Source organism: Protopterus annectens, chromosome 4.part0, assembly GCF_019279795.1.
Source record: "Protopterus annectens isolate FY-2018-M chromosome 4.part0, PAN1.0, whole genome shotgun sequence".
Classification (NCBI taxonomy): Eukaryota; Metazoa; Chordata; order Ceratodontiformes; family Protopteridae; genus Protopterus; species Protopterus annectens.
This window is the reverse complement of record NC_056733.1, coordinates 898,860,124-898,870,484: the sequence shown is the minus strand read 5'-3', so window position 1 is coordinate 898,870,484 and position 10,361 is coordinate 898,860,124.

Sequence of the window (10,361 nt, the reverse complement as noted above, 5' to 3'; positions counted from 1 at the left end):
GGGCTGTTTTCACCTGTGCGTCTGTGATTTCTGGCACAATACACTTTTCCGGTATTGTTGTGGGCCCTTTTAAGGGTGGGGGGGGTGAAGTTTGCACTGAATCCATCTGCCAGGATGTTGGCAATATCAGTAGGTTCAGTATATTTTGTGCTATTTTGCACTAGCTCAGAGCATATCTACGAGTTGCCAATTAGATTCTTGACTTAGCTAAAGAAGGCTTTGTGGTTATCTTTCGAATCCTTGGCTATTTTTCTTTCGAAGTTACCTTGGAGGATTTTATGAGCGACCTTAGTTTCTTACTGAGACTGATCAGGGTTGTCTTTCCTTCTTGGGATTTGCTTTTTTTCTAAACTAGTTTCCTCCTTCTGTTGTACAGCCTGTTTATGGCAAGGGTCCACCAGACTGGTTTCCTTCTCTTAGGGGAGTGAGTTTTGGTTTTGCTAGGGATGGCATGATCCATGCATCCTTGTAGGTGCTCATAGAGTGCATTTGTAAAGGTTCCTGCATCTTGGACACTGTTATTCTTTAGCGTGGGGGCTGTGAAACTTACCACCTCTGTCTTAAGTAAGGTGAGGTTTGCTATAGAAAAGTTTTTCACTGTGGTTTCCTTGGTTGGGGGTGGTGGTGTGGTGTGGACATCCAGAGTGATTAGTTTATGGTCTGATCTAACCAGTGACGGTTTGATCTCCAGTGCGGAACACCTGTCGCCCATGTTGGCGATGACCAGGTCCAATATGTTTTCACCTCTGGTAGGGGAGTTTACCAGATGATCCAGGGCATTTGCGTTGATAAATTCCAGGAAGCGCTGGACCTGGGAGTTTGTACTTGAGTAGTTTTCCCAGTTACTAGTAGGGTAATTGAAATCGCCCAGTATCGGGGTGTTCGGTAGGACCGTCATGTTTTCCAGTGTCCCCAGAAAGGTGGAGTGGTGGTCCTGGGTCATGGAGGGTGATCTGTAGCAGACCACAGTTTGCATTGCAGATGTTAGTTGCACATGGATGATCTCAGAGGTATCATGCTGCTGTGTGTATATATATATATATATATATATATATATATATATATATATATATATATATATATATGTGTGTGTGTGTGTGTGTGTGTGTGTGTGTATATATATATATATATATATATATATATATATATATATATATATATATATATATATATATATATACATAAAATATAGGTTGTTTGGTGTTGCTTAGTTGTATTTGTTATGTCTAAACAAATGAAAGAGACTAAACCCTCTTGGTTCAAGAAACGTTCCAAATGTTCTCAAAAAATGTCTCTGACAGATAGCCATTCAGCGTGTGTGTACTGCCTTGGAGCAGTACACTTACAAGAATCGTGTTCTATATGCCACTCTTTCAGTTCAAGGGTTCTCCTTGAGAGAAAAAATAAACTTATTCTAGGAGGATTACTAAAAACGTCTTGTTCAGAATCGTTGGAAGAAGGTCAGAATAGTTCAAAGAAAATCTCTTCCCCTCCTTCTAGATCTGGTACATCAGCAAAAAGATCTTCATCCTCTTCGGGCCAGTCTGGACCTTCACAAATAGTTTCCAAAATGTCATCAGACCTGAAGTCTTTCAGACCAGAGAAACCATCTATCTCGGCTCCATCTGTTTCGGAGCCATTTATATTGCACACTCGGAGCCGGTCCCCTGTTTTGGAACCGGTGTCTCCGACTTTGAGGTCACCAGTTTTGCAGAAATTTATGTTTTTTGCCCCCTTGTCTCAATCCTCCAGGAGTTTGACAGAAGATGATGTGGATCCTGTGGTCTGGAGGCTTTTGAGTACACCGGCACTGGCCAAATTATCGGATCTGACTCAGAAGGTGTTGGAGCCAAGTGGACCTGCCCCATTACTGTTGATTCCTCCTCTGACCCGTCTCAGGGCTTCAGAGCAGGAATGCATGGAGCTGACTGTAGTGGAACCATCGGTGGTGAGACCTGCCTCAGGATCTACGGCCCCAACATTTGCTCTGACTTCCACTGTGCCGTCTGAGCTTGGGGAATCTAGGGGCCGATGCTCTCCTGTCAGGTCTGGGAAGACAGTCAGATCAGACAGTTGTCGGATCCGAACGTTCCTCTCGGGGCTTTGGCTTGGGTGAGCTTGGCGCCTACATCAACTTTGGAGCCAACCCCTTGGTGCCGGGGAAACCTTCTGGTTCTTTGGAACCAGGAGCTTCCTTGGGTCATGGGCGGGTGGCTTTCGAGGCAATGAGGAGAGTGATGTCATCTTGGGCAACCCCACTATCAGTTCCAGTCATTCCTCCCCCAAGGCACCGTTGTCTGTCTCTGTACAGCCGATTCCACACAGATGTGAAGACCCTAAGCCTCAGGATGCCCCATTGGGTGAACCTATCTCTTCCGAAACCTCTCCAGAATGTCCTTCTGAAGAGGTCCCTTGAAAGAGACTATGCAAGAGGAAGCATTTGGGCTCCCCAGACAAGTCAATCACATCTGACACAGACCTTGATGATTCAGAAGGGTCCCCATGGCCACCCTCTAAGGATGTCTCCTTTGCAGACATCTTGGAGATTCTTAAGCAGAGAGGAGGCTGGAAACCCATCAACCCTTCTAATGAGTAGTCTGTATTCCTGAAGGCTTTTGGGTCTCACCCTTCCACCACTTTGGTGTCTCTGCCTTTCAATGAACTTATGCATTTGGTTTGTTGAAAGGCGTGGGAGTCTCCGGATTCCATGGAGCCTGTTCCCCGGATGCCAAATAAGTTTATATCAGCCCCCGAAGATAACTCCTTCCTAACAAAAGGTGTCCGAGTAGATGCTATGGTGGTGGTGGCCGCCACCAAGAAGGAATTGTCAGAGACAACCTCTTCTGTCCATCCCCCGAATAAGGGGTCACAGACTATGGACAGATATAGAAAGCATATTTTTTCTTCAGCGACCTTTACCCTGAGGTCCCTGAATTATTTTTCACATTTTACCAGGCTGAAGAGAGATCTCCTGAAGGAACTAGGAGATACTCTACAAGGTTTAGTAGCTGTGGGGGCATCAGACAAAAGTGTCCTCCCAGCTCTCCACCTTAAATTCACTAGTAAACTCATCTATGAGGCTCATTTCTTATGCAGCTGATGGAGTGTCTAGGGCAGCGGGTTCAGGAATTTTCATTAGGAGACATTCCTGGATGCACTTATGTATCTTTGCAGAACCCTTTGTCTTCTTTTGTTAATGCCCCTTTTGATGGCTCATCCTTGTTCGGGTCCAAAGTCAAAGACACTAACCAGGTGTGAACAGGAAGGAAAACTCTCTCTGCTGTTGGAGTCCTTTTCTCCATACCTTCTAGACCTTATCCCAAAGGTCAAATGGAGGAAAGATGTGGTTCTGAAAACCCCAGAGAGTTTTCCCAGACACACGTGGTGACCCTACCCCTAGGGGCAGAGGGGTAAGCAATAATGGAAGACACCAACCACATGGCAGAGGGGATCTGCAAAACCAGGGTGACAGAGAATCCTTCTTTGGTAAGCCCTTCCAGTGCAACTGAAAGGAGGCCCATCTGTCCATCTCTGGAGGCAGTCTGGGGTCGCTTTTCCTTGTAACCAAATGCCTGTCTAAGAATAACAAAAGACAAATGGATGCAAAGCATCATATCCAGAGGCTACTATATACCATTCTCCCTTCCAACCCCATGTATCAAAAACATTCCAAATGTTCCACCCAGTCACAGGAAAGAACCAACCATAGAAATACAGAAGTTGCTAGAAAAAAAGAGTCATCCAACCGGTCCCCGCAGACCAGATAGGATCAGGAAGTTACTCAAGGTTCTTTTTAGTTCCAAAGAAAACAGGGGACTGGAGACCCATACTGGATCTTAGCAGGTTGAACAAATCTGTCACAAAGACAAAGTTCCGGATGGTAACACTGCAGTCGATACTTCCCTTTTTGGGAAACGACAATTGGTTGTGCTCTATAGACCTCCAGGATGCGTACTGCCACATAAAGGTGGACAGACCATCCAGGAGTCATCTATGTTTTCGGCTTGGAGCCAGTCATTACCAATTTCGAGCTCTGCCCTTTGGTCTCACTACAGCCCCCAGAGTGTATGTATGGCAGTAGTTACGGCTCACCTGAGGCATCTAGGATTCCAAGTGTTTCCATATCTAGACATCTGGCTCCTAACTGCCACCACCAAGCATCTACTATCAGTAGCGTGAGACACCACCCTGATGCTTTGCTCCTGTTTGGGGTCCACAATAAACTATGAAAAATCTGCCTTATTGCCATCTCAACATATTGTTTTTATAGGTGCAGATCTAGATACTACAGCAATAATGGTAAAGTTGCCCCCAGAAAGAGTTCAATCCTTGAAGCTTCAGGTCTCACTCCTTCTTCTGAAAAGGAAGGTTCCAGCAAGGACAGTTTTAAAGGTACTGGGCACCATGGCAGCAGCGATAAATGTAATTCCATTAGCACGACTGCACATGAGAAGCTAAGTGGCTACTGTTCCCTCAGTGGTCCATGCAGGAACTACCAATGTCAAATCAGATCATATTAACAGAATTTTACAAGAGAGGCCTCCAGTGGTGGCTACACTCCAATCAAGTGACCTTAGATTGACCCTTTGTTCTTCCACAACCGTTGGCCACAGTGACCACAGATGCTTCCAAGATGGGGGGGTATTATTAGGGAAAGACAGTCCAAGGCACTTGACAGGATCACGAGGCCCACTTGCACATCAGTGTCCTAGAGATGAGAGGGGTGCTTCTTGCATTGAAAGTATTCCAGGACTCTCTCCCGATAGAAACGATTGATATCCAGACAGACAACATGTCAGTTGTATGATATATATAAAAAAAAAGGAGGAACCAGATCTTACCCCCTTTGTCGAGAGGCACTGAGAGTATGGCAGTTGGGCAACCTTTTCCCAATGTTTTCTGATAGCAATGCACATCCCAGGGAAATCCAGTGTGATAGCAGACAAACTCAGCAGGGCGATTCTAATGCCCCACGAGTGGTCCCTGAAACAAGACATAGCGGAAATGATTTTCCAGAAATGGGTCAGCCTTGCTGCGACCTTTTTGCCACATCCATGAATGCCAAATGCAACAGCTACTTTGCCCTAACCCCCCCCCACGGGGGAGCCCCCAAGGGATGCACTTGTACATGACTGGCCCTCGGGTCTCCTATACACTTTTCCTCCCCTTCCCTTGATACCAAAACTTCTTCAGAAAGCCAATGCATTGGGAAGCACCTTAATAATTCTTGCCCCTTACTGGCCTCGTCAAATTTGGTTCCCCTTTTTGTGGCCTCATCTTCAGGAGGAGCCCTGGATTTGGGACCCAGTTCTGGATCTTCTGTCACACCCATCGGGAACATGCCAACCATCTCTACAAACCCTCAAGTTGACAGCATGGCTGCTCCGATTCCAACCATAGCCAGGCTACCAGCCCTTTCCCCTTCAGTAGAACATATTTTGATTTTTTCTCACAAAGCTTCTATGAGAAGATTGTACCTCAGCAAATGGAAAATATTTTCTTCCTGGGCTTCAGAAAATAATCTTGACCCTTTTTCTGCACCCTTGCTTTCCATTTTGGAATTTTTAGCGAAGCTTTTTCAGAAGGGGGCAGCTGCAGATACCATTCGAGTGCAACTAGCCACAATTTTTAATTTCCATGTTGGAGATGGAGGTCCAAATATCATGTCCCACAGACTTTGTAGAGCCTTCTTGAGAAGTGCAAATCTATTAAAACCACCCATTAAACCACCACCTCTATCTCCATGGAATCTAAATTTTGTCTTATGTTGCATAATCTTTTCCCCCTTTGAGCCCACTTCATCATGTGATCTAAAGGTTTTAACGTGGAAAACAGCTCTCTTAGTAGCAATTACTTTGGCCAGACGTTTCAGAACTACAATCATTATCTATCAACCCCCCCCTCCCCCATATGCTGTTCCATAAGGACAGAGTCTCTCTCCATACAAAACTGTCCTTTCTACCAAAGGTATGCTCTGAATCAAACCTAAACCTGTCTATAGACTTACCAGTTTTTTTCCCCAATTATGGCACTAAGGCAGAATATATGTTACACCTACTGGATGCGTACTGCCACATAAAGGTGGACAGACCATCCAGGAGTCATCTATGCTTTCGGCTTGGAGCCAGTCATTACCAATTTCGAGCTCTGCCCTTTGGTCTCACTACAGCCCCCAGAGTGTTCACCAAATGTATGGCAGTAGTTACGGCTCACCTGAGGCATCTAGGATTCCAAGTGTTTCCATATCTAGACATCTGGCTCCTAACTGCCACCACCAAGCATCTACTATCAGTAGCGCGAGACACCACCCTGATGCTTTGCTTCTGTTTGGGGACCACAATAAACTATGAAAATTCTGCCTTATTGCCATCTCAACATATTGTTTTTATAGGTGCAGATCTAGATACTACAACAATAATGGTAAAGTTGCCCCCAGAAAGAGTTCAATCCTTGAAGCTTCAGGTCTCGCTCCTTCTTCTGAAAAGGAAGGTTCCAGCAAGGATAGTTCTAAAGGTACTGGGCACCATGGCAGCAGCGATAAATGTAATTCCATTAGCACAGCTGCACATGAGAAGCTAAGTGGCTACTGTTCCCTCAGTGGTCCATGCAGGAACTACCAATGTCAAATCAGATCATATTAACAGAATCTTACAAGAGAAGCCTCCAGTGGTGGCTACACTCCAATCAAGTGACCTTAGACTGACCCTTTGTTCTTCCACAACCGTTGGCCACAGTGACCACAGATGCTTCCCAGATGGGGGGGCATTATTAGGGAAAGACAGTCCAAGGCACTTGACAGGATCTAGAGGCCCACTTGCACATCAGTGTCCTAGAGATGAGAGGGGTGCTTCTTGCATTGAAAGTATTCCAGGACTCTCTCCCGATAGAAACAATTGATATCCAGACAGACAACATGTCAGTTGTATGATATATAAAAAAAAAAAGGAGGAACCAGATCTTACCCCCTTTGTCGAGAGGCACTGAGAGTATGGCAGTTGGGCAACCTTTTCCCAATGTTTTCTGATAGCAATGCACATCCCAGGGAAATCCATTGTGATAGCAGACAAACTCAGCAGGGCAATTCTAATGCCCCACGAGTGGTCCCTGAAACAAGACATAGCGGAAATGATTTTCCAGAAATGGGTTAGCCTTGCTGCGACCTTTTTGCCACATCCATGAACGCCAAATGCAACAGCTACTTTGCCCTAACCACCCCCCCCCCCACGGGGGAGCCCCCAAGGGATGCACTTGTACATGACTGGCCCTCGGGTCTCCTATACACTTTTCCTCCCCTTCGCTTGATACCAAAACTTCTTCAGAAAGCCAATGCATTGGGAAGCACCTTAATAATTCTTGCCCCTTACTGGCCTCGTCAAATTTGGTTCCCCTTTTTGTGGCCTCATCTTCAAGAGGAGCCCTGGATTTGGGACCCAGTTCCAGATCTTCTGTCACACCCATCGGGTAGACTCCAACCATCTCTACAAACCCTCAAGTTGACAGCATGGCTGCTCCGATTCCAACCATAGCCAGGCTACCAGCCCTTTCCCATTCAGTAGAACATATCTTGATTTTTTCTCACAAAGCTTCTATGAGAAGATTGTACCTCAGCTAATGGAAAAGATTTTCTTCCTGGGCTTCAGAAAATAATCTTGACCCTTTTTCTGCACCCTTGCTTTCCATTTTGGAGTTTTTAGCGAAGCTTTTTCAGAAGGGGGCAGCTGCAGATACCATTCGAGTGCAACTAGCCACAATTTTTAATTTCCATGTTGGAGATGGAGGTCCAAATATCATGTCCCACAGACTTTGTAGAGCCTTCTTGAGAAGTGCAAATCTGTTAAAACCACCCATTAAACCACCACCTCTATCTCCATGAAATCTAAATTTTGTCTTATGTTGCATAATCTTTTCCCCCTTTGAGCCCACTTCATCATGTGATCTAAAGGTTTTAACGTGGAAAACAGCTCTCTTAGTAGCAATTACTTTGGCCAGACATGTTTCAGAACTACAATCATTATCTATCAAACCCCCCTGCCCATATGCTGTTCCATAAGGACAGAGTCTCTCTCCATACAAAACTGTCCTTTCTACCAAAGGTATGCTCTGAATCAAACCTAAACCTGTCTATAGACTTTCCAGTTTTTTTCCCCAATTATGACAATAAGGCAGAATATGTTACACCTACTGGACATACACAGAAAATTATGTTTCCACTTGCACAGAACAAAGGAACTTAGAAAAACTGACCAACCATTTGTATCATTTTCAGACTGTAAAAGAAGGTGCTCCAGTAGCAAACTCTACTATATCCAGATGGTTGTCAGATTGCATCATGCTCACCTACCATTCTGTAAACAAACAACTTCCAGGCAAGATAAGAGCTCAGTCTACTAGGGCTGTTTCTACCTCTTCCGCCTTTTGTGCGAAACTGCCAATTGATACAATCTGTGCTGCAGCAACATGGTCATCACCTCATACCTTTATCACTCATTACAAAGTCGATTTGGCCTCCAGGGACAGGGCCTGCTTTGGGTCCACGGTTCTGAATAATGTTCTCCCGTGAGCCACCCAAGAAAGATGGTGCTAGGGACGCTGTCCCATTAGTAAAGAATGAAGATGAGATAGGACATCACATAAAGAAGTTATGTACTCACCATAACGTTCCATGTGAGTTGTTCATCTTCCCTTCATTCTTACGTCCCACCCTCCTGCCCCCAGTTTTTTACTCCTGGAGGATCGAGGGATTACTGTTTGGCATCTGTTACTCTCTGACCCTCCTCTTGTTTTTTTGTGATAGATAAAAAGTCAATCTTTACATACAATATTTAGTATACCAGCAAATAAGATCTGGGGAATTCCACAGAGCATCATGGGATAGGGAGTAAGCCACGAGCAAGTTAGGAGACCTTGATCTTTTGAAAGCGGTCGAGCTGGAACCGAGGATTGGTTCCAAACGCATCAGTAAAGAATGAAGGCGAGATGGACAACTCACATGGAATGTTATGGTAAGTACATAAATTCTTTTTTGCTTCCATATAATTTGTAATTAACCTTCTGTGCATTGGCTTAGATTTCAACTTGTCAGAATTATCTAGCAACAAAATAACCTTTATAACCCCATGATCACTGCACATCAGTGGTGATAAAATTGACTTGAAGTTACAGTAATTTCTTTGGAAACACAGTGTCTAGTATGTTCCATCCCCTGGTAGGTTTTTTTACAGTCTGAAGCAATTGTTGTTCCTGAATACACGCTGTGAATAATTTCATTACTAAAGTTGTTGAATCAATATTATTCCAGTCTGTTTCTGGTAAATTTAAGCCCCCAGCTAATATTATTCTTCCCTCCTGTGTTTCATGTAAGAAATGTATTAATTCCTGTAGGTCATCAACACTTGACTTTGGTGGTCTGTACACTCCAACAATTGTTATATATTCCAGGGTTGTCTTTATTGTCACAGTTACACTGTCTATAGTATTGGTGTTATCATTGAACATGTAATAATCACAGGTCTCATAGCTATCTTTAATCCTTATGATAACACCTCCACCTGATGTTTTTGTAAGAATGTCTGTTACAGTAAAAACATTTATACCAAGACAGACCTGGTTTCCAGTCATTGTTCTTTAACCATGTTTCACAAACAATAACATCAATCTCGTGGGAACGTAGCAAATTTTCCAATAAAAAACTTTATTATTAATTCTCCTAGCATTAACAACTATCAGAGATGCATCAAATTTTGCTATCTGTGAACTGTTACATTTTCGACCTGGCAAAAATCCTGCCTAGTGTTTGTCAAATACTGCAAAATATCTGCTGCAAAAATTCTCTTCCCTGATCTTGACAAATGCAAACCATCCTGTCTGAATACATGTGTGCCCAAAACTAGGCTTGGATACTCTACACATTTCCATTTTTTAAAACAGGACATTTTTTTCCATGTATGTATTTACCCCAAAAATCTTTTCATTCACGGTGACCCGATTATCCTTTCTGTAGGTGATTTGTGAAAAATGCGTCCTAACACCAGTACAAGCTGTACTACCTAAGAGGGTTATCAGTTCCCCACTAACAGTCAGAGAATCATTGCAGATGAGATCATTTGTGCCAACATGAATAAAAATGGATCAGTACTTCCTTACATTAAGGCATTTCAAGACTTGTCTCACATCTTCTAATTTTGCTCCTGGCAAGCATAACACAGTTCGGTATTCATTATCATCTCTGCAGATATAAGTATCAGTTCCTCTAAAAATTGAATCTCCAACTGCAAGAATATCTTTGCTGCCTTTTTTAGGCAAGGCTCAAAAGACAAACCCACCTCCATAGACAACACAAGGAAAAAGAAACTAAGGGTAAT